This window comes from Molothrus ater, chromosome 3 (assembly GCF_012460135.2).
Source record: "Molothrus ater isolate BHLD 08-10-18 breed brown headed cowbird chromosome 3, BPBGC_Mater_1.1, whole genome shotgun sequence".
NCBI classification, from domain to species: Eukaryota; Metazoa; Chordata; class Aves; order Passeriformes; family Icteridae; genus Molothrus; species Molothrus ater.
Window position 1 is genome coordinate 103,554,114 of NC_050480.2, and position 23,413 is coordinate 103,577,526.

Consider the following 23,413-nt stretch of genomic DNA (forward strand, 5'->3'; position numbering starts at 1 on the left):
CATTATTTGATTCCCTCTGGCTGCCTGCTACTTATTTGTAGTAGTACCATTCATCCATTGAGACTTTTCCATCTGTCACACAGTTTTGCTTTCTCTCCCCAGAAGCTTTCTTCTCCTACTGTGCCATGCTTGATTCTTTTGGTTTAGTTGCATGTTTGTATGCTCTTTTTAGTATTTTAAAAAATGCTTCAGTATTCAGAAAAAATACAACAAGAAGAGGAACAAAACCCCAACATAGTAAAGAGCAGCTCAAATCCAACACTGCGCACAGAAACAGGATGAGATTCCTGGTGAATTAAGGAATGAACATGTATAGCCAGGGCAGAACTAGTGGCCAGACCTTGCTCTCTCTGAATTGTTTTCATTGCCTTCAAAATCTTTCCAATTTTGTGCTAGATAAACAGGTGATGTCAGGAAATGTTGCATTCCCTCTGCTGCACTGACTCCCTTTGGTGTATTCATTATGAAGACTATCTGAGGAAAGCCAAACATACTGAGATACAATACTGTGATTTCCCACACCGTGCCATTCTTTAAGAAAAGAATGTTTTAAAGTGTCAGTCCCTTATTAAAACAAGATCATGGTCATATCCTACATTTAAAATTAAAGGAGCAATTTTTGTTTGCAGAGGTTAGATATCAAAGAAATGCAGCACTTGTTAGTGCTTCCCAGGTGAGATGCAGGAAGGGCTAAAGCCAGCAGCATAACCCTTCAGAATTATTGTTTTTTCTCTGTGTATGTTCAACCCCTATTAAAGCAAATCTTAGTTTTTGATGTGAGCAAGAATAGGAAATTTAACAGCAGCTCTACAGATCACTTGGGATTGAATCAAATCTCAAATCTTTAGTCTTGGAGAGCTCACAAAATTACCTGCTTCCGATAATACATTTTTAATATCTCTTTATTAATTTTCTCTTCTTTTCCTTTTATGCATCTCATTTTATCTTCTTATGTTCTTGTTTCAAAAATTCCTGCAAGTTTATCATTATTATTAGGATTAGTAAGAAGTATGTGTTTTGTTTTCAAAAATCTTTTTTTCAGTAGAATTGCTTCCATTGTTTATAAAATTGCATCTCTGGCTGTATAAAAGTGCTGTTAGTCTCCAAGCAAACACAAAAGCTATGAGTGTATCCTTGTGTGAATGGCAATCCCCAGAAAGTTTCCTTTCCTACCAGCTACTTCACTTCACAGTTCTTAGAATGAAGGGGGTGGAAAAAAAATCAGAATCTTCAGTATGTACTTGTATGGGCAAATGCCAGAAAATGTAGATGTTTTACAAAAATCCTATTCATTAAGTGTTTTCATGTGAAAGTAAGAGTCATTCAGACCCAGCTTTTACTTTACCTGAAACTTAAGGTGCTTTGCAAAGGAAAATAAATTTTTCCTTTTCTGGAATAAGTTATGAAAATAAAATTTAAGAAAATGAGTGAGAAGGCAAAAGAGGAAAGAATGTGTGAGAGACAAAAAGCACCTGCAGTCCCTCCTGACTATTGAAAACTTTTCTGTGTTTCTTCCCAAGAATAAATTATTAAAAATAAGAAGGGTGAAGGCATTTTTTTGCATTTGTGTGTGTAATCACAAATTTGATGGTCCCACTGCATGATCAATGTACACCTGTATCATTCAAGTCTGTCCTGCCTGCTCTGGAAGACCATCAGTGGGTGAAATTTCACTGCTGCACAGGGAACCTAGTCCAGAGCTTTATTAAAATCAGAAACTTAAGTCTATTCTTTTTTTCTTTTTGTACCCAGAACGGATTAAGCAAATATATAATTATCTTCTACACTGTAGTCATTGTTCAAATGCCTCCTTCCATTTTCTTTGGCTTCAGGTTAAACAGGTGCAGTTCCTTTGGGCTTTCCTCACAGGCCTCATGATTTATATTTGACTCCAGCTGATCCACTTCTGTCCAACATGAGGGCTCAGAGGAACGTGCAAACCTTCATATGACACTTCCTGGGCTGCAAAGATAGGTTATTTCATCTGCCTTGCAAATGTTGGTAGGTTTTTTTCATGTAGCCTCATCACATCCTTTGAGTCTTTTTTGTGCTTATTAAATTTCTATTCATTTTTTTGTGTATACTGCAAAATGAAGTAAATTTGGCTGGCAGTATGATGAAAGAAGAAGGGATGTTATAGCCATGAAAACCAACCCAGTTGGTGGATGTGGTAAACCAAACAAATGGCCTGCATGGTCTTCTGAGTTAGTTTTGGTTAGTCCTGTGAGGAGCAGGGAGTTGGATTCTGTGATCCTTACACAGGTCCGTTCCAAGTCAAGATACTCTGTTCTGTTCTGAGGACACATGAGGGGATGCTAACACCAGTGGGAATCTTTACATGTGTGGGAACACATTCTCAAAACCTCATGATGTGACAGGCTCTTGATGTGACAGGCTTGCTATTGGCCCTGTTCTGAAAGTGTTTTATTCCCATATGTGTAAACTTAATGAAATGGAGAGGACAAAGAAGAAGAGAGGGACTGTTGCTTAGCCTAGGGAATCTGTAGCACATGATGAAGGAATTTCACTATGCACTGGGCTTCTATAGTCTTGGCAAGAATAGAAAAAAAATACTGCACCCAAATAGCTGAACAATTTTAATTTTTTTTAAAAATACAATATTTAACAATACTAAATCTACACCAGTGTCAAAAACTGACCCAAGTGATGAAAGTACTCTTCAAGGAGAAGTCTGGACACAAGAAGGACTGGATGTACCTTCAAGTGTATGATCAAGTAGGCTGTTTTTCATGTGAGGCAGTTATTTCTGAGTTACTATTTTTCAGTAGGATTGTGTACAATCCTCTGTGTACAGCACTAATCTGAAAATCTAGTTCTGTCTTTGTGGCCAATACTTTTTGTCTTTTTCTTTTGCAATGAACTGGAGTGGCTCTCCCCATTAACTGAAGATTTTCTTTTAAAAGCTACTGGGGATTTTTTTCCCTTCCTTCCTGCCTCATGCCATCACTTTAAGATTTCAGAGTCATAGACCAGAGTGCTTGTGTTAAATGAATATATTTGACAGGAGTTAAGTCTTTTGGGCATTGCAATAGGTTTTCCTCATCTTGGCATGTGAAGACTGAGAGTGTTCTTTGACACCAGCAGCAGAGGATGTGAGCACAGCAACTTTCAGGGCATCAGAAGTGTCAGCATAAGGAAAAATCAGCAAAAGTAGAGAGTGTTGAGGTAATTTTCCCACACCGTGCCATGAATTTAGCCAACTGGTGCTCCTGTGAATTCTGGGCTGACAGAGTTTCCTTCTTTGTTGCTAAATATCACATAAAGTGTTCTGTCAGCATCAAGACTTGTTCACTCCCCTTATGTAGTAAAATAAAAATATAATCCTTATGCCCATGTTTGAAATTTGAGCATAAGTTAAAAAAAAAAAAAAAGAATAAACCTTTCCAACAGGCCAAAACTGCATTTTGGAGGTTCATTTTTCAGAACATCATGTAGTCAATGCTGTCGAGAAGAGCTGAAGGCGAAAGATATGTAGGGCACAAGTACTAAAAATTGAAAATCTTACTCCCATTAAAATGCATGGGATTTCTGCCAGTTGCCATAGACATCAGTGGCAGCAACATCCTGCTATTTTTTTTTCTGTTTTTACTTTCTGCTTTCCTCATCTTTTTATTTATTTTTGAATCCTGAGAAAATGACATAAAACACACGTTGCTGGAATGGTTTCCAGGGCGTGTATCAGAGATTTACTAATGTTATTAGGATTAAAAACTATTTAGCTATGTTCCAAATTTCATAGCGATGATTAGAACCTATGGTCAGGAGGAATTATACAGGTTAGAGACATCTGATCTCATGAGTACTGATAAATATGGTTATGGGTCTGAGTTTTGCTGCACCCAGCTGGGATTTAGCTAAGGTACTTAAAGGGAAAAGTGAAAGGCTGAGCTTTCTTTCCATGTGGCAAAAACATCAGATGAGAAAGTGAAAGCTCTGAATCACCAGAGAGCTTTCCATTTTAGCGTGGTTTTGAAAAGGAAGATTTCTGCACCTGAAGAGTTTTGCATATTTGTATTAGTGACAAAGTATGACTGCACATTTGTTTGCACAGTATAATTTCTTCTGGTTTTTTTGTTCCATTTTAAATTTCTAACCTCTTTAGTAGTGGTATTTTGCATGTAATCTGGATCTAATATCATTGCTCTAATATGTGCCATGATCTTGAAATGAAGTAATCCACTGTATAAAAGGGCTGCAAAAGTTGGTCTTTGAAGGAATTTCCTCTCCTTCCCACCTCTCATAAATGTCTCCAAGCCAGAATTCCTGCTGCTTCTTTTCCTGCTTCAGCAGCTGAGATTCTTAGAGAGGTTGTCCTGCATCCTCCATCCCACCACTGCTTGTGCCACGGATTGATGCCCAGAAGTTTCCTCTCTGTCAGGACTTGTCACTGCCACTTGCTAAAAGCAAAATGTGTGGTCTAGGTTTAGGAATCCAGATATTGGCAATAACCTGGCTGCCTTCCTTGGGAACTTCTGAGTGGCTATTTCTATAAATATATCTCCATTTCTTTAGGACTTCACTCAGGAAAAGTATTGACTGAAAAGTGTCAAGAAATGCAAAGACCTTGACTGTACTCAAAAGTGTAAAGGTTCAGAGTTGGGAATAACTATATCCAGGATGGAAAGAAGCCTCTTAGTGTATTTTTCTCAGGTGTCTGACAATTCCCTAGATATCAATATTTGAGACTTCATTTATCAAAATGAAGAATGTCTTCCTATAACAACAGAGGGATCCTGAGTTTCCCCTTTCACTCCTCTCCCTGTCAGTGCTGTTCTGCAACTCTCATATAAATGGATTCATTTAAACTGGAAGTATTAAATAGGTTCTTTCCCTTTAGGTGTTAGTATTTCTATGTTAAAAAACACAGCTTTAAAATATCTTCTTGTCCTTTTGACCTCTAATAAAAATGTAATGATTTTTTTCTCAGCATTTTTAGTTAAAAATATGAAGTCAAATGGATTATATGTGAATTAAGAAAAAACAAGAAACCTAGGTAATGTATTCCTGAAAATTTAATTTCCTAAAAGAACAATATTTTTCTATACCTCATAAATATTATACAGGATCAACCCTTGAAAGTAAATAAAATGTAATTACTATTGATGCTGTATATGATATTCAGCATCTTTAAATGATAGTCCAGGTTTAAATCTTTGTATAAACTGAAGTAGTCTGAGTAATTTCATCTCAATTAGTGTGCCTTTTGTTTGTGTAAAAAACTATGCTGATTTTTTAAAAGAAATTTAAATACATAAGTTAAAGCTGCAAGAACACGAATTTAAGGGTAATTAACACAGCCCTTAACACAGCTTCTCAATTTTTTTTGTATGGAAAGGTCAGCAGAGAAGACAGCAGAGATCAGTTTGGAAGGGTGGGTTACTATAGAATGTGTGGAAAACCACAAACCATGTTGTGGTCTTTGTCATGGCAAATAGTTGGTACCACTTCTAGCAAAATAAAAGGATACCTTAAGCTGCTTCTCTGCTTGCAGTGTAATCAGTTTTGAGTCAGGATTTTCAGTTTAGGGCAAGAAATTACTCAACCATGTCCCCCTCCAACCTCCACCGCATCCCCCTCCCTCCCCTGCTTTTTTTTTGTCACTGATAAAACTGTAACTAGGTTTTCTGAGAAAGTACATCATCCAGTGCTTCCCCACGTCTTTCCTTGAACTACTTCTTTTGTCTGTCTCCATTACACCCGTGTGCAGTGACACAATGTTTCTGCACAGTGGGAGCTTGCAATCTCTGAAGAGGCTTTCCAGCATTGCTTTTTAGACTGAAATCATTACAATCTTCAATAGGTACTTGGATTTGAAAAACTAGCACATTATTATTCTCTGGACTGTCTGGATGTAAAAAGAGGCTATTTTCTTGCTTCCTTTTATTTATTTATGTCCCTGGGTACACATTGCCCTTACACCTAACTTTAGTTTGTTTGGATCTCAATCGGAGCTGCAATTCAGATGCCTTGTGCTGTTTGTGTTTTTCTTTCATGTATGGTTTTACATTATAAATGAGAACTCTGTCAGAGAGATTTATATTTTGGTTCTACTTAATGCTTTCGAGTTGCACATCCTTTTTTGTATGTGTAATTATCATAGTTATTATTATCACTAACACGGTGCAGCATATTGTAGGGTATGTTACAATAAATGTTATGATGTGTAGTGTAACAGATGTTTGTTAATATGTCTATGATTTTTAAATGCCAACAAGTTGCTTAGCTTCAGAGGACCTTCAAGTTATCTCATCAGATATCCTCTAAACCACAAGCTGCATCTGTTGTACCAGTAAAACATTATCCTGAGCCCAGGGACTTTGGTTAGGTTAATTTCTCATGGGACACAACAGTTGTTTCCTCTAGCAAGAGGAGGAGAGATCAGGATTCTAGGAGAACCTGAGGACTGTGTTGTGGCTGGAAATGGATTAGGAAAGGCTTGCCCACGTGATTCTGGCTATACTCTGTGGCCCTTTCTGCAGAAAAAAGACTCCAGACTCCTCCTGAAGTCCTGCTGAATTCACCAGAAAGGAAACTCCTCTCTAACCCTAAGCCTGGTGCATGTTTACCCTGGACATGTGAGCAAGTGGTGGTCAAATATCTCAGAAAGTTAAGGAAATTAAAAAGACAGTGCCACCATGTCAGGGAGCATGTATCAGCCTTGTTCTTTTTGTGTAACAAATACAAATCCCCCCTCCCCCAACTCTCCATTTTGACTGTTTAAAGGCTGTAACTCGATAGAACATTAAAGATTCATAGAATAGACTTTTCTAAAATATGCAAAATGGAAAATTCAATTTTTTTTTCATAGCTATTTCACCCATGCAGCAAGGCAAGAACAGGTACATACCAGCCTCTACAGTCTTTGGTCTTGTAATGCATACTGTGATTTTCTCTTAGAGGATCAACTTCTGGAGTTCTGTTGAATGGTTACAGCTCTAGGAAAACCTGTATGACAACAGTTGCATAGTCATGCCAGGGGAAAAGCACAGATCAACAGTACCAGCTGAGAACAGCCCAGATTGGAAATCACCCATGTTGTATTTTTCAATGACAGTAAAAAAGATGCATCAGATCCATGGTTTGTTTAGAAGTAATGTAACCTTTAACCAATTTTGTATTGGCCACACCTGCAGAGGCTCTGGACTAAATTACACAGCTCGGATTATCTGTGGATGTCTTTTTCCTAATGCTTGGGAAATTTTTATTTTGATGGAACCTTTACCTGCACTCAAAAGAAAGAAAAAATCAGGCAAAAATTCCTGCAAGTGATTTTAAAAACTGTCTAAAAGCATTGTGAGGCTCTCATTGCTAATAGGTGATAGAAAATTCATTGATGCAAAGAGCTGTGTTATTCCTGGGCATCAGTTTGATCCCTAAAAGACCAAGAGGTGTCTTGAAGCAGTGAGAAGAATCAATTTTTCTAGCCTGTCTTGAATTTTTACTCAGGCCCAAGGAAAGAAGAACAGAGCACAGCATTTTCTATCAAAATGACAGAGCTGAGATTTGCTCTGTTTTCTAAGCAGTAAGGTTGCAGCCTGTTGCATTTATTGATATGTGGCTTATTGTGCTTGTGCTGCTTCCCAAGCATCAGTCCTGTCTTCCATGAATTTTGTGGCCATTTGAGGGTGGCACAACACTAACTAACCTTAATTAGCATAGAATGGGAGCTGCCAGCTGTAAGCTATCACTGGAATTTCAGTATACAGCCAGGTTTTAATAAATAAAAACACTGGCTTGAATCTATGCCAATGTCCTTCTTGCAGTCTCTGGATAATATAATTCTGTACAGTAAAGAGGGTGTCATGTTTTCCTAACATCTTACAGTTACTCAGCATTAACCTGCTGGGCACACTGGGATTCTAAGGAACCTGGACAGAAAAACAAGCTGCTGCTGAAAACAACACAGGGATCAATATCTTGTATTACTGTAAAAATCCTTCTGGGCTTAAAACCTTATTTTCTTCTGTTTGGCAGGGAGCCCCAGAGAGTTGCAAGGAAGGTGAATCACAGCACTTGTAGCAAATGTGTTCCAGCAGAAGGTGTTCCTGGTTTCATGGATTTGAAGGATTTTAAGGCCAGAAGCGGCTCTTGGATTGTCTTGTCAGACCTCCTAGTTAGCAGGGGCTGTAGGACATCCTGGTATTAATCCTTGCCTTCCATTCAGTAACTGCAAAGAAAAGTCTGTCCTTTCAGAAAAGTGACTGATCTTGACATCATTTTTGGCAGTGTTTTCTGCTGTTCTGGTGGCTAATTGTCCTTACTATGGTAAATGTGGGCCTTATTTTCTATTTACTTGTCTTTGACTTCCAAAAATCAGATCTCACCATGCCTTATTTAGGCTAAATAAACTTTTAATTTTTTCTGATTTTTGTGTGAACAGCTTCTCTCTTCTCTAACTCTTTTCTTGATTAGGAGAAAAATATCTCAAGGCCTAAAATGAAAGGTAGGCACTTCAAAACTTTAATTCCTCTCATCATTCTTTGTCAATTTTGACATATTAAATCACCTTCACAGTTTAGATTCCAAACATACACAAGGCGTACAAGATATTCAGGGAGCTTTTAAGTAATAATAACAATAATTTGAAAAAGTAATACTAAAAAATATTGCAACAAGGCATATTTGGGAAACAGCATATTTCACCCACTGAAAATCAAATTTGTGAAGTCTACAAGACACCTGCATTACCTGAAACAGTCAGGCATTTCTCAGCTACACCTAGCTCAACAACTAGATGAGTACATGAGAAAGAGGCATCTTAAGAAGCCCCACATTTAAAGCCTGATCCTGCTCCTGCTGCAGTCAGTGTGACAGGCTCCACCAGCTGCACTAGGGGTTAGATCAGGACTTTTCTGAACAGTATGACTGTTCCTGGCAAAGATGATACATTTAAATATGAAAAGTAATGAAGTAAGCATGGCAAACTGTGGTTTAGTTGGAATCTAATTTTCATAGCTTTAAAAAAAAATTAGAGATAGATATCTCTATTGTAAGTATAGAAATACATAAAAGTAAGATACAGGTAAAAAAGATGGCTGCATAAATTAAATTGTGCCTGCTGAAGTTATTAACATCACAAAGCTACATGTTAGAGGTAGAATCCTGACCTCACTGAAGTAGAAGAGATGTGCTGCCTTTAGAAACATAAAATTTTCTTATTGATTTGAATTGGGTAAACTAAATTTTTCTTTTACTTCGTTAAAGAGCATAAATTCAGTTGAAAATATAAACTTGGGGCAGAAAAAATACCTGTTATAGATATGCAGGGGAAGGAAGTGGGGAATGTCGCAACATCTTTTTGTGAAAATCTTTTCTTTAGGATTTTCCTGCTGAAGCTGAGAAGTTTCAGCAACAAATGTAAACAATTATTATCTGCTGCTGTAGAATTCAACAGGTCCACCTGTGACTGGCCCCTCTTAGAGGTTTATAATTAATGGCCAATCAAGACAGAGCTATCTCAGACAGAGTCCGAGAGAGCTGCCTTTGTTATCATTCTTTTCTATTCTATTCTTAGCTTAGCAGTTTCTGAAAGAACCTTTTCTTTTCTTTTCTTTTTAGTATAGTTATAATGTAATATATATATCATAAAATAATAAATCAAGCCTTCTGATCATAGAGTCAACATTGTCGTCTCTCTCTTCACCTGCAAACCCCTGTGACCACCGTCACAGGGGACATAGGGAAATATAATTCCCTTCTGTTCGGTTTAATCATGTGTGAGGCCAGGGAAGCATTGTTTTATCTTGGATAGGTAAGGCTATTCTCACCACTTAAAAAAAGGCATCATCCAGTACATGAAGGATGTACTAAGTTTTCAGGATAAAAAATTGTTTTCAGGATATAAGAGATTAAGAAAACTTGCTGTCTGTCAGTATGCCATGACCACAGACAGTGTTGGCCAGAATGTCTTAGCAGTGACAATCACTGGTAAATCCAACTGGATTTTTGCATTGCTGGAGATGGATGTGATTCTATCACTCTCATTTATGGGGTGATTTTCCCTAGACATTTAGGTATACAGCTTAGTGCAGGAGAAAATCTTAAATGCTCAGAGTTCTGAATGCCTGTCTTCATTAAGGATAAAGAGCTCTCAAAATCTTTCTTGGATTTTTTCTTCATAAGGAATTATAGGTGGGTTTTTCAACTTGGCATTTTAAATGGTAGGTTAGATATTTAGAGCTAGCATCCTGAAGAATTACCTAGGGTCCTAAATGTTGTTAATTTCTCTTCTTCTGTTATGTAGGAAGGAGGAAGGAAAGCACTAATAGGGAACTTCAGTCATATATTCTGAGAATTTTTCCAAACAGCAGAAATCTTTCCCTTTCAGAGGTCTGGATGATTTCCCAGTGCATCACCATTAATGTCTCTGTTTATCTCATTTTTTCCTAACTTCGAATATGAAGTAACTTCTAATAATTTCACTTTTAGCTTAGCACTGCAGAATCTATTATTGCAGGGCTGGAATCACATGCCATCTCAAACCCCAGTCAGTGCTGCATAAGTGCTTTGAATGATGACAGATCAAGAGAAAGAGGGTCTGAATACATAATTGCTCTAACACACAGTTAATATTGGTGGATAAAGCTATGGGCACACAATTAAGAAAACATGCCTGATAAAACAGCTCTTTTTAAATAGATGGGAATGAACTATAACTAGTTACAAAGGCTTGCGAACTTCCCTTGCCTTCCCGAATGTCACTGCCTCAGATTGCCTTGGCAGCCTCATGTATAGTGTTTGCTTCATGCATAATGATTTCCCTTTCCCCCTTTCCTTGAACGCTTTTGCCTTTTCGACTAGTTACTGTTACCACCATTTAATAAGAAGCCTTTCCTTGGCTTTCTAATCGAAAACTTGCTTTTATCTTTCTTCATAAAAGAATTGAAATGGCTTCTCTCAGGTTTCTGTAGCCTCTGGGGAGATAAGGACCCTGCGGTTAACAGGATGAGAGATTTTTGTTTAGAAATTTTTATTTAGACAATGAAAAATGACCTCTGTAAACTCAAAGCGATCTTATTTTGGGGCTTTGGGCTTCTGGCAGATAAATCAATTGGGCCCTTGGGACAGCAAAGGAAAAACCTTTGCAGTAACTATGTCAGGACAACGCAATAGATTTGTTGTGAGGATGCAGTTGTGTTGAAGGTAGAATGCACTTAAAAATAAATATCATTTTATTTTCTATAAAATATTCAGGATTTGGATAGTAAGCTTTTCAGCTGCCACAAGAAAATATATTTTTTTGTTTGATATAAACTTGGGAAAAAGCCTGATTTCTTCTGGGAAGGGGGAAGCATAGGGAAGGGAGATGGGAGGATACAAAGGAAAGATGTTTTAACAATTAAATATTCAACTTCACAATAAAGAACTTATTAAATTCTATCTTCTCTATTCCTCTTTTAGAACAACAATCCTTTTTGCTGATATGAAAGTCTCTTATGTGAATACAAGGCCTTAATTTTATAATTTTAATTTTTTTTAATGATTTAATTATTACCTAGCTGAGGCTATGGCTTCAACAGAGAATCACAACAGTTTTCACACCTATGTGTAACCCTAAAGAACTTTTCAGATCTTCACAGCATGAACTTGCAGAACATATTTGCTCTGAAGAACAAGCGTAGCGTTTTGCTGTGCATTCTCTACCTGTTTCATGCAGAGTGCAGCTACAGAGTGAAAAGTTATGCAGACATAAATTGCAAATTTGACAAGGGAGCAAATGAGGAAACAGATGCTTAACTAAAATGTATTGATGTGCAATTGTCAGTGAGTTGGTGGGTGTTGAATAACGCAGTTAAGATGCATCAATGATGCCTTATTTCATCTTAAATAAAAACTAATGTAAATAGAATTGGAGAGTGTGATACAAAGTAATGAAAGGCAGATAAATGTGTGTGAAGCTATTGTCACCCCACCAGATGCAGTCTGACATTTGTTTGTGCAAAACACCCACCCCTGGCAGTGGGCTCTCAAGCTGCCATAAAGAAGGAGGTCTGTTGAGGGGGGCGTCTTATGGATCCAGTTTCCCATTAGGAGGCAGATGAGTTTGGAGAAGTTGCAAGTTATGTAAGGTGTTTGGTGGTGGTAAATGCCACAAAAACCTTCATTACTATTTACTTGGTTAAGGAAGGCATGACTCAAGAGCAGAATTGCAAGTTTGATCGTTCCATGTTACAGAAGTAGACTGAGAATTTACATCCTATGTAGTGCTATTGTTTCAGTTTTAGTTTGTATTCAAAAGAATATAAACTAAACAATGTATATTTATTTTATATTCAAAAGAATATAAACTGAATAATTCCTATTTCTTTCATCTGCTGTTTGGTTTTTTCCCTCAGCACCAAGACAGCTTCAGATAAAGAAAATCTAAGAAATTAACACAAGTGCCTTTTACAGCATAATGGTGCCATGTGACCACTTAGCTGTCATCTACTTGTGGGTTCGTTGTTTCCGAACATAAAGTTAGCCACAAAGCAGCACTTACCTGGATTCCTCAGTACCCTTCAGCCTAGCAATAACACTGATGCCTTCTGTATCATTATCCCTGGGGCAGTAAGATATGGGCTTGTAAATAAGGTATGAAATAATTTATCAGAATTATAACAATCAGCAGAACTGGACAAACTCACATTTATTTAATATGAAACAGTTAGCAGAATCTCCTTGCGGTGAGTGAAACTGAAATCAAGCAAAATATCAGAAAAAAGGGTCACATAGTTTTTTAATGCTCCAATCACTGATGTCCCAATTTATATTTTGCTATTGCATGAAGGGAGAAGGAGTTTTTGAGAATGTTTGCATTTTTTCTTCAGTTTGCAAACATTAACATTGAAGTTCAGTTCAAAATTCCACTTTTAAATGGAAGAATCTCTTTAGAAATCCTGGCAATGCAGTTAAAATCAGACAAAATACATTAATTCTGGTTTAGCCAATATTCATCACGCTCCTTTCTCTTGCAAGACAGACATTCTGGAAGACTGTCCTTCTGTGGTTTTATTTTTAGCTTTGAAGGGCAAATTTTATCCTTTTCTCAGACAAATGTATGTTTATCACACCTCAGAATTGTGTGTGGTCACTGCTCACGCAGGTGACTTGTTTTTTGAGGTTTTTGAGGCTAGTAGTCCAGCATTTTTTAGTTTGAATCCCATGGATTTCTGCTCTGCACTCTGAAGGCATTTTGTGAGCATTAGAGAATTCAGCCCTGCAGCCTCATGACACAGGCTGCAGTTTTGCTTGCAATATAACACAGTGGTGGTCAGCACAGGCCCCTGGAACACTTTTGCCTTGTGAACAGTTTGGATGTTTTTCCCATGCTGGGCTTATGCTGCAGGAAAAGCAGTTGGGCTCTCCTCACATGAAACATTAGTGGAAAATCAAATGCTTGGCAAGATGAGAAAGCAAACTGGGAAAGACTGCTGGGAGAAACAGTGCTGGCATCTTGGATACATTCTGCACATTCATCTGGGCTGTGGGGAAGCAGGGTACCTGGAGAGCCACCCTTACTCTTCTCCTATGGGGCTTTTTTCCTTTTCTTCCTCTCCCCTTTCTCCTCTGAGATATGTGTGTGAGTTTGCTGTAGGGTTTGCTGCAGGTTTGCTGTAGTTTTGCTGGTCTTTTTGAAATCAGCCATTTCCTAGAAGACTGATTATTCTACTCATACTTCATAATTAGCAGATTTATGTTCCCTTACTCTATCTGAGTGCTTTTTCATGGGGCCCAAAATTCCATTTCTGAAGGCATAGCATCAATAAATACAGTAGTTAAGGATGACAGCAGAATGGAATTCTTGTGCTTGATTAGAACCTGGAAAGTCCTTCTAGACTTTATATAATGTTCTGTAATGTTATTTAACTTGCTTGCAATCTGTAGTGAAGTTCCAGGGTAAAGAGCTGAAGACATTTTGCTCCATCCTGCTGGTCTGTCTGCGTCTTTAGTTTTTTTTTTCCTGGAAACCTGGTTGATGTGCTGTAGGCTAAAAGCAGAGTTTATGCCAACACATGAGTTTACACTGATGCTAAAAGAATTTTAGGTTTAACTGCATGCTGGTCTAGCACAAAAGATTAGTGTGGACCACAGCCTGAGAGATTCTTTTCCACTAAACCTTGTCAGCATTCCCAACCTAGTGCCTCTTTTTACCACAAGAAAAATGCTGAGGGATGCTGGTATAAATGTCAATAAACCTCTTCAATGCCAAGGAGGTAATTCTACAAAGCTAACATCATCTACTTCTGAGTTTTGAACTAAGAACTAAAGAATATTTGGTAAATGGCTTCTCTTTTCCAGTGGAAGCTGGGCACTCTGTAACTGTAATGGCTATTGGGAAAATGCTTTCCAAGGAATTTTTGTCATAAAAAAAACCAACTCCATAGCAGACTGTAACATCTAAGGCAGCAAGTGATTTCTCTTCTAAATTTTTCTACATAAACAATGTGGGCTTTAATAAAAAGAAAGAATTTGTCTGTTTGAACATTTGACTTTCTCATGAAAGATTTGTCTGAACTGGGCCCTGATGCTGGTTCATGTCCACATAACTCATCCTTTACAGTCATAGACTGATGTGACACAGGGTAATAGAAAGTGATGCATTGCCTGAATTTAAAGGAACACGGGCTATTTCAGGATCGGCTGTGCAGTATGAGATCTGTATCAGATTTGAAACAAAGCTAACCAAGCAGACAGAGCAGTAAGATATCTATAGCATCCATTAATCAGTATATACTATGCTGTTGCTGGTTTCTTTTTTTCATTTTGGCTTTTCTGTGGGTGTTCACCATCTAACATTATTTGCTCAATGCCTTTTTAAAGAGAGGACAAATATACAAGTTTACTTGGGAAACCATTTCCAAATCTTTTCTCCTCTCTGTTCTTTAATTTCAGGGCAAGAAATCATTCTTTTCTAACCACAAATACCACACCAGAGTATCATCTGTATGTCTACATAGGCTTAGAGTTGTCAAAACACAAAGAAGTCAGCATCTGTTGTTGTTGGATTGTGTTGTTTAAGTGTTCTTTCTCTATGTGTGTACCTGCACTTTCATGTCTTTACATTTGACAGGAGATGATGATGGCAGTGCCCAAATTAGGACATTCCCACAAAACCTGCCTTGCCCTTGGTTACATAAAACAGTGATATTTATTTAAATTTCTTTTCATATCAGTAAACTCCTTGGAATCCTAGCAGAGAAGCAACATAGCTCTTCATCACTGAATGGTCAATGCACTTTGCTGTGATTTATATTCAGATGAGATCTTAAGAAGTAAGTTTCTTTATAATCTATATGCTTCTGAGAACCTAAAGCCACACTTTATGCTAGGAAAATGTTTTGTATTATTTTCAATTTCTCCCTCTGGAGCCTACTTGGGAAAATGCACAGGAGCTGCAGGCATTCTGTACCTGCCTTCCAAAGGAGCATCTATTACTGTTGGTGTTCAGCTCTCTTTCTTCCAACAGCCGGGAGATTAATTTTTCTTTGCATCAATTTGTCCTTTCCCTCTGCTTAATTCAAATTCAGTTGCATTGCACCCAGATATTAGAAATCTCAGTAGAAATACTATCTTCAGCTATGACAGCCTTGGTGGAGAATACTTCAGTAGACTGCTTGTAGTAACAAGTTTGGTATTTAAGAAAAATAAGTAAAATTAGCTTTTTACTTTGAATTTGGTTAACTTTTAAGCCCTTTGTCAGAAATACCATGGAGGACAAAGCATTTTTCTGATGCATTACAAAAAGCTTTACCAAACAGACTTTTTTTAAAAAAAATATTTTTGTCATCTAGTATGCCTTCCTTCCATTTGGAAATTTCAAATTGTGCTTTCTCACCATTCTGTTACCTTCTATCACCCCTCTCTTGGTATGGTTTATATTTTAAAATATTTTTCCAGGAAAGTTCTTATTAGGAGCGCCTTAACAATGTTAAGCTTAGCTTATTGCTTCTGCCAAAAGACTACTCAGGTTGCCCAAATATGAACCAGAATAATATGAACCAGATAACCATCAAAACAGTTTGTTTAAAAGAGTAGAACTTTTTTTTTAAAGTTGTCAAATGTTGTCCATCAGAGACTTAGTATATTAAGAACCTGCTGACATTATTGTAGTAGAGAGAGCACAGTCCTTACACTTAGCACAAATTATGCATTTATCAAACAAGCAAAGAGGTTTTGTGCCTTTAAAAAGTTTTTTTCTTAGCAGTGTATTTCATATTTCCTTAAAAAAATTAATGCTACTTTTCCCATAGTATTGCTGTGACATTGTGTACTATAAAGTTTTAAAGCCAGACACCTTCTAGCAATAAGAACTTCAGAAGCAAAGCCTGCTGAAACCATCTGAACTGCTTCAAAAAGAGCATCCTCCTCTCAGGGATCAGCTATTTTTCCCAAGTTTGAAATTCTAACCTGGTAAATAGCATCAACAGGGGACTTTTCCCCCAACTCTTTTGGAGAACCCCACAGATATGAATATCTTCAAAGGAGGATCTGTTAAAAAATGTAACAGTCTTCAAAGGGGAAACACCACCCTCAGCAATCTGAAGTTCTTTAAAGTGGGAGCCCACCAGCACTATGAATCCTCAGAGGACTAACTCCCAGAGCACTGTGGAAATTTGTAAGAGAACAAGCCCTCTCTCCCAAATACCCAGTAGGCCATTATTTTCCTTTAAAAGGACTCTTACATGTGTACATTTATAATTACAGAAAGGGTCTTATTTAACCAGAGCCCTGTAGAACTCTCTTACTTTTAAAAACAAATATTGATTAAAAGAAAAGAATGACAGAGGAAAACAATTTGACTTTGCTGTTTTCCTTTTTCTTCTTTTATTTATGCCTGATCTCAATATAATACACCAATAACACTTGGCTGGTGTCACTCTTTTGATCTCCGTGACTCAAAAGTATTCTTTGAGAGTTGTGAAGAGATATTCTCTGAGCACAGTTATCCACTTATACTGCTGGTTAACTGGGAGTCCAAATGCTCTGGCAAGAAGCACATTTATCACAGCTGTAGCATTGCTGGGTGTGTCCTTTCAAGAGATACTTTCTCAAATAAATATTCAAGGTTTGGGTTACTGGCTTCCACCTGCCCCCTCTGTGTAAGAATTTTATTAGGTAGGGGTAGCTAATGTAGGCATTAAAGCCATTATCAATTGCCAGATGATTGCCTTCCAGGCATGCCATGAATGTGCAGGCAAGTTGGGCAATGGGGCCAGCTGCCTGCAAGAGAGGAGAGATTCTGAGGTGGCTTGGGATACTCATGAACATCCTTGGGTACCCTTCCAAATATGGATGTGGGCATGTCCTTCAAGCAGCAGGGAAATTACCATGGGCTGTTGGGACGCAGAAGAACCCTGTTTTGCTGAGATGGAGAATGGCTTGTCTGACAAAAGTGCCTGTGTCAAAGCCAAAAACTGAAGTCAGTTCTCCTAAGTACCAAATCAGAAGAATGGCTGGGAGTTTTTTGCATGTTTTTGCATCATCAGTCCATCATTTGCATCTGCATTTCATACATTCTACAGTCCATACATTGCATCTGCATCTAGAATCATTTGCATCTACAACCAAGTAGAACAGAATTTTTCCTGACCCCCAGGGTCTGTGAATGTACAACTAAAATGCTGAGATTTACTAGTAAAATTTCTGACTTGTTGAAGAAATGACAGGAATAACTAAATTTTACCTGTAGAAGCAAAAGCATCATGCTCCATTCACGTATTTCTTAGTGTCTCCTCTTTCACAATGCTGGATGATTTATGGTTTCTAATGTAACTGTAAAATCAGAACCCCTCATATCTTATGTTTAGTGATGTTTGATGGTTTGATTTCCTGCTACTTAGCTGATCCAAAAATGTGTGCCAAGAATATTATGCCTGATAGTAGCCTCATCTTCCACTATATGGAGGGAAAAATATCTTTTGCAGTATTTGATAAATATCTTTACACTTTTTTGATGATAGAATAGTATGATATTTGTCAAAATTTTTATTTTCTTATTGAAAATGGCATCTTCTGTTTGGAAGTTGCTTAGATGTTTGGGTCTGATACCAATAACCACATTTATCCCATCAGCAGACTAACTGTGTTTTGCTGTGAAGCCCTGATAGCTGCAGCAGTGTGTGTATGCAGCAGCACCACTCTCATTCACATTGGCTGAATCTACTTGCCAATGTGAGGGGAAGAAGTGAACAGATAAGTCAAAGGATACTTTGATAGCTCTGAGCAGGCTGCAAGGAGTCTTTAACTACTTAGATGAATTTCCTTCCATTATGAGATCTGACAATTAGTCCTTCCATCCAGATGTGCCAATCTTTTGCTAACTTTTTTTTTGCTAGCATTTATGCCAGGTGGGAGAATTTGATAAAAGAGAGATAAGTATGTTCAGAGCAAGCTTTTTATTGCTCTAAAGCTCTCATGGAGTCCAGATGTCAGAAATGTGAACATAGACATGGATGTAACTAATGTTTCTGCTGGGTAAATCCTGAATTTGGATATGAAACCTAAGAAAAAGGACAAAATTAGTGGAAGTTTAAACTACTTGCTGAGAAAATTTGCTCTCTCGACTCTGCTGAAGCAAATTATCTCAAAAAACAGAACACAAGTAATAACAAACCATAAGTTCAATGTGTAGTATGAAATGTTGTATTTTTTCTTGCTAGAATTATTGTAGCAATTCCATTACATTACATCAATGGAGTTGTATCTGAGACAAACACAATTTGGTTATTCACAGGAGCTGGGAGGAATGTCTTTATCCAGTGAATCTTACTTAGTCTTCCTAATGCAAAATTTACAAATCTACTGACAGAGGAGAAAGGTGCAGAAAATGGCTGTAATACCTGTATTTTCCTACTCTTATGTTAACTGCTAATAGCACAGAAACCTTAAACAATAGTTTTGAACTGCAGAGCATTTGTCAGTTTAAAACAAAAAACCATCACGTTTAAAAAATGAAATGTTTGAGGCACACTGTAATGCTCAAGCCCAAAAGGAAAATAGGAAGACTCTAAGTTTCCTGAATCCTGTCCCAATTATACTTCATTTAATAACACTCAGTGAAATATCTGGTGGCAGGGGAAATGAAACTACATGATTTTATGGGATCATTCATCAAGAACTAATTGAAGCCTTCATACAGTTTAGTGCTGATAAAACACTGCAACAATAAACAATAACAAAATTCACCAGAGAAGGATTTGTTTTGCCGTGAGGAAAATGGTTCGGTTTCATCCTGGGGATTCCTGGTTAAAAGAGTCTCCAATTTAAAAAGGGATAAGCACAGGCTCCTGTGCATAATGACAGAGTGGGAGCTGTGGCAAATGTATTAGTATTGCTCCAGTGGAGCTATTCTCATTGTAAGCATTTGCTATTGTGTGTGGCTGAGGCAGGAGGCAGAACGACCAATAAGATTTTTTAAAGTTTGATTTTTTTAAGCAGTTCCCATGTAGTTTTATGAAAAGTAAATTACAGCTCCAGCACAAGCAACTGAATTTCTGATTTCAAAGTTACTAACTAGTCATAGTTTTATTGACTGCAGAAAAATTGTTCTATCCTATATTTCTTCACAGAGTCAGGCTAGTCTTACAGTGACAGTTCTTTTTAAGACATGCTAGAGTGATATCTTGTCAATACTTAAATTGTTGAGATAAAACATCTTGTCTCTTCATTTCTGATCTATTTTCTCTGACCAGAATATTTTGGCAGTCCAAAAGCACAGCAAGGATTACAAAGAATGTATTCATTTTGATTTTAAAAAATGAAATAATGAATATTTCATCAATCTGCATCGGGGACCGGGGAAGTTCCTAGGAAAATGACACTACAATTCGGGGGTTCCAGACCTTGCCAGGCCAACTCAAGCAAATAATTTCTGTTCTTCTCTTCTTGTCCTCCTTCTGCCCTCTTAAAGTGCAAATCCTTCTGGGATCAGGAAGGTTCATGCCACCTGTCTGGAGAGCAGTGAGCCTCTTTTTTAAGCTAGAACTTGTGGAAGTACAGTAAAACCAAAATTAAACTATCATAAATAACATAAATGAGGTACAATACCAGGTAAGAGATTTTATCCTAGATCATACAGCAGGAATCATCATGTTTTATGATGTTCCAAATAATTGATCTTTTTGGATGATCCTATCAGAGAAAGGAGAAACAATCATATTTTGCTAATTAGGTCTACTTCGGTATTTTACTTATTGGGATTAAAAATTTCATCTATCTGTAGAAACACCCTCCTGAAATTTTAGTGGTTTGGTTTTTTTGGTTTGTTTAGCTGTTTTTTCCTTTTGTTTTGGTGCTTTTTTTTTTTTTGGGGGGGGGGGGAATTGTTTATTTGTTTTTTTAAGGGAAATAGAAGGCTTAAAATATCAGCAAATAATATTAGGAGTCTAGCTCCCCTGTGTTTGTGGTATATTTTCCCTCTACCAGTCATTTCTATCATGCTCTGTGCTATCATGTTGGCCTTCAGAACACCTGCATTTCTGTTGTAGCTGTAAAAGCAAGAAAAGGGGGCTCAGTCACACTGGGGATCCCCAGGTATGGTGTTTTATACCCGCTGGTGGGTAACTTCAATGGACCTTCAACACTCAGGCTGGTTGAGACTGCAGTTGTAGGAGTGCAAATGTAAAACAAGGTTCAAATTTTAGCCGAAGACCAACTACTTCCGTATCTCAGAAGATGTCAATATCCCCAGAATTCAGAAATATTTAATCTGAACTTAAATCAGAGATGATATATAAATGAAGACAACACAGGCAGACATGATACAGCTATGGCTGAGCAATCTTTATTTAATGGTAGATGTCTTAAAATCACTGGTATGCAGAGCTTGGAAGAACCAGCCCTAAGCTTTCAGAGTGTTACATGTTATCAAATATTATTTTTATAATATATAAATTGAACTTGTATTTATCAGACTATGGCTATATAAGTTGAACTTGTATTTATCAGACTACAGCTGCATTTTCTGCATTTCATTTACCTCAGTAAAGTTTATTAAAAAAATTATATGATATTTCACATTATAGTAAATAAAGTTTATTTGTATGTATGGATTTAGCTGTTTATTTAATGTATGGATATAGCTGTTTCCTCTGCATACACAATTAAGCAAAACGTTGCATTCAGCAGTCAGCCAAAATGATATTTTTAGGATTGTCTTTTAAATTTATTCTCAGGTTTCCGAATGGTCACATATTCCAAGCATTTTGCACTTCTATTGTCTCATTAAAGTTTCTTTTTTCTCTTATCTTTTCAGTGCCTCTCTTTATCTTCTTTACATAGTTTCTGTACAAATACTTCCATCTTGGACAGCACAAGCCCAAAGCCATAAAACACAGGGCAGATTCTGACGTGGGAAGATGCACCAGGCACCATCAGCTGGGGACAGAGATGATGCAGTATTTGGCAGCATCTCTGGGGACTATTTGTGCTCTAATTGACAGAGCTATAACACCCACCTCTTCCATTATTCATACCTGAAAGAAGTAGGAATGGAACGAGCAGATGTGGCAGCCCCCACCACACCTGTCCTTTCCTGCTCTGTGCCCGTTTCCGAGCGCAAGCTTCAGAGCAAGGGACACAAATTCCTCTGCTGATCTGCCAAAGGGAACTTTGGCTGACAACTTCCGTGTATATTTTGCTGCTTTGCCAAATCTTCTGGAGGATAATCATGCGTATCTTTGTGATATATTTTTCTTATCAATTATGAGCAGACCTTTCTCTTGGTTTCAATGGGGCTTTTCCTAATTTCTCTCTGATTCCCATAGACAGTCCACTCTTTATTAAAAGAGCATGCACAAGCCGTCCAGACTTGTCAAAATCTGAGTATTGCATATTTCTCAATCAGTATGTGCTCTGACAGTTTTACTTTTAAATTCTACATGGCTAACTATATTTATTAAACTTTAATCTAATTTTGTTTTAGTGCAAGAAGCTAAACCTTGGGCTTTTGAAAATTGTCAGTGTTTTCACTGAGGTGTAGGCTGGTTTTCAATTTGCTCAGAAATTTCTGTGAACTGATCACAATTAAAGTAATGTTAGCAGGTAAAAATAGAGGAAGATTTATAGGGATTTTTTTTTATTTTTAATTTTTTTAAATTGTGTGTTTGTTTATTAACACAAATTAGGAAATACATTAAAAAAAAAGCTCTGGGCACTTCTGTGAGCAGCATCAATAGTTTCTTTCCAATTGGTGATACCATTATGGAATTTTCACTAGTATACTTACCAGTATTTTACTGAGTATCCTTAAATTTAAACTTTGATTCAGAAAAAAAACATGTGGGCATACCATTAATTCCCAGTGATGTAGACAGGTGCCTAATTTGCAGGATATATTAGGAGTACCCAATTGCTCTAAATTGAACACAGGCTTAAATGCCTTGCTGAATAAACCCTTACTATTGAAATCGAACCATGGAAACAATTCAGCTGCACTGGAATCAGCCACATTTATCTATTATATAATGAATGGAAAGCTATCTGAAGGGTAGCAGTTGTGGCACTGATAATATAGGTGCTTGAGGAATGGAAGCAATTGCATCAAGATGTGCATGTATGTGCATTATTTTATGGGAAAAATAGGTGTAAAATTATACATAATGAGTAAAATAGGATGCATTTTTTGTGTAAACTCCTCTCATGTACAAAAATGAAACAGAGAGAAATCATTCTTTGTTCCTTCTTGCCTATAGTTCTTCCCACACTTCTAGGATGGGATATTAATATGGGAGCAATGAGAAAAATTTATCAAGTTGTTTCTCTTTCTATATTATTGAAAAATATAAGTAGTCTGTAATGCTTGCCATTTAAGCACTTTGAGTCATATGTAGTTGAAGCTCTGCATGTCTTATGCAAACATAGAATTATAATTGTTCCTAGCTTGTGCTGTGCATGCCTGACAGGACAGGGAGAGAAATTTCAAGCAGTTTACTATTTCCCCACCTTCATCTTGGCAAGTTTAAACTATTCTAGCTTCTGCTGAGTGACTTTTTCAATTGATTGATACTTGACAAGGAAAGAACAGTACTCTGTATATATTTTTATTCTTCAGGTCATGGCATGATTTAAAAAGCCTCAGAGTAATGCACATTTGCACCTTGGCTATTCTCCCATCCTTGCAAGATTCCTATGTGGCTAGAAGTCAGCCTTACTATTTATTTTCCATGTCAGATTGTATAAACTAGCAAAACAAGAAACCTAAACATTAAGCACAGTGTATTATATTGATATCTCCTAAAATGGTCAGTAGTGGAATTTAGGATTAAATGTACCTAGTCTAACTTTCAATGTTTGCAGTGGCAATGTCCATATCCAAGTTCATCCCCCCAGATTCCTTCTTTAGTTACATGGCACTTCCATGCCAGTGGCACTCTGATTTTTATTTAGGGATATATGTTTGGCTATAACTAAC

The 23,413-nt window shown here is 37.2% G+C and overlaps 1 long non-coding RNA gene across 4 annotated transcripts in view; it reads left to right on the top strand.

Moving 5' to 3' along the window:
* The window catches only part of LOC118684826 (uncharacterized), a 279,897-nt gene that overhangs the window by 194,955 nt on the left and 61,529 nt on the right, over window positions 1–23,413 (top strand). For 3 of the 4 annotated variants that reach the window (XR_004979896.2, XR_008508271.1, XR_008508270.1), the window contains one exon: window positions 1–6,193. This exon is cut by the window's left edge and continues 610 nt beyond it. The exons of the other annotated variant lie outside the window; for it this stretch is intronic. This is a non-coding gene — a long non-coding RNA (uncharacterized LOC118684826). Of the gene's footprint in view, window positions 6,194–23,413 lie in introns of those variants that run through there. 4 annotated transcript variants of the gene reach the window in all.